The 2,213-nt window shown below is 43.0% G+C and overlaps 1 pseudogene; it reads left to right on the forward strand.

The window, feature by feature from the left end:
• Positions 1–629: 629 nt before the first annotated feature.
• LOC110305994 lies at positions 630–1,392 on the forward strand (annotated as a pseudogene).
• Positions 1,393–2,213: the final 821 nt, after the last annotated feature.

Here is a 2,213-nt window from a genome sequence, read left to right on the forward strand (position 1 = left end):
CATGAAACTGAAGAAGAACGAAGAACAAAGTGTGGACACTATGCCTCTTCTTAGAATTGGGAACAAAACACCCATGGAAGGAGTTACAGAGACAATGTTTGGAGCTGAGACAAAAGGATGGACCATCTAGAGACTGCCATATCCAATGATTCACCCCATAATCAGCCTCCAAACGCTGACAACATTGCATACACTAGCAAGATTTTGCTTAAAGGACCCAGATATAGCTCTCTTGTGAGACTATGCCAGGGCCTAGCAAACACATAAGTGGATGCTCACAGTCAGCTCTTGGATGGATCACAGGGGCCCCAATGGAGGAGCTAGAGAAAGTATCCAAGGAGCTAAAGGGATCTGCAACCCTATAGGTGGAACAACATTGTGAACTAACCAGTACCCGGAGCTCTTTTCTCTATCTGCGTATGTATCAAAAAATGGCCTAGTCGGCCATCACTGGAAAGAGAGGCCCATTGGACATGCACACTTTTTATGCCCCAGTACCGGGGAATGCCAGGGTTAAAAAGTGGGAGTGGGTGGTTAGGGGAGTGGGTGGGAGGGTATGGGGTTCTTTTGGGATAGCATTGGAAATGTCAATGAGGAAAATACCTAAAAAATAATATTTAAAAAATTTAAGGCAAACCTGTAAATGGATAATGGATTATTATAAGGAAACAGCACCTCTAATTTGGAATGGAACAGAAATATACTCTCATGGGAACAGATGAGCATGCTTTTGGTAAGCCTTCCAATAGCTTCCTTGGGCCCCAAAGTCTGTATTGCTGTAGTATTTGAGCAGACAAAGCCTATGGTTAACATATCTTGGAGGCTCCCTACCAATCCTACATTTATGCCAGAGTCAAGATCACAGGAACAACTGCTGAGGTTATGAATTCCCAGGAGAAATTCCAAGTAGGCATATGTGAAGGGACGTGCATGAAATATCAACTCCAAATTGCTGATTTCATCCTGCATCATGTGTGCAAAGACTTTGGTGTGATAGCAAACTTTGCCCCAAAGCCCATTCCTGGGAACAGGAAGGTGAAGGCTTACATACCAACTTTAGTGCCAAGGCCAAGAAGCAGAATGGTCTGAAGTATACTGGGGGGGGGGGGTCGGCAAGAAGGGACATTAACAAGAGAAGTAAGCACCAGAACCATATCCACACCTAGGGTTCCTAGAGGTGCCTAGACAATGCCTGGATGCAACAAAATTCCAATATTAATGACTTTTCTGCTTTTGTTGCCAACTGCAGTGCCAACATCTGCATTCTCTGAATTGGAGAAAGGTGACTTTGAAGACCATCATCACTCTTTGGCCAATTGTGATCCCTATGCACTGAGAGAAGCCATCATCTGCACATGCCTTCTCAATGAGACTGACAACAAGCCATTCTAATACAATGAATAAGCTGCCTACAATTACAGTGATCTTGAACCTTTACTAGTTCATCCCAGTCTAAAGTCTAATTCTTCCTTATTCCAGTTGTCCACACTGTAATTCAAAGGATGGAATACTGAGGTCTTTTTATTCCTCATGTGTATATTGGTCAGAATAGAGGGGTTAAATACGTGTGTGTGTGTGTGTGTGTGTGTGTGTGTGTGTGTACCTATCATCCTATTCACTGGTTGCCAAGTTTTAGTGAGGAGATATGCTAGAAGTGAGGCATCCATTGGACTGAGCACAGGTTCCCCAATGGAGGAGCTAGAGAAATGACCCAAAGAGCTGAAGGGGTTTGCGGCCTCATAGGAGGAACAAGAATATAAACCAGCCATTACTCTCATAACTCCCAGGGACTAAACCACCAACCAAAGAGTACACATGGAGGGACTCAAGTCTCCAGCCACATACATAGCAGAGGATGGCCTTGTGGAACAGCAATGAGAAGCAAGTAGAGGCCCTTGATCATGTGAAAGCTCAATACCCAATGTTGACAACCATCTGTCCCTGTGTTTAGACTTAGAAAATGCTTATTTATCAAAACACAAGTTAGCAGTAAGAGTTGGCTGGTCCACTTGATCATTATCAGTGATGAAGTTGGGTGGGTGTTACTGGGATTATTTTTTGGTGGAATAAGCATGCCATTAAAGAAGGAATTTTGATATATTAAATTTTTTAAAGGGAAACAAGTTTAGAGTTTAGTCAAAATTATAGGGTCTCTCACTTTACAGAATTGTCTGTTTGTTTCAATGTCTTCTTGCACTTGGTTCTTGGACAGG

Source organism: Mus caroli, chromosome 11 (genome assembly GCF_900094665.2).
Source record: "Mus caroli chromosome 11, CAROLI_EIJ_v1.1, whole genome shotgun sequence".
NCBI classification, from domain to species: domain Eukaryota; kingdom Metazoa; phylum Chordata; class Mammalia; order Rodentia; family Muridae; genus Mus; species Mus caroli.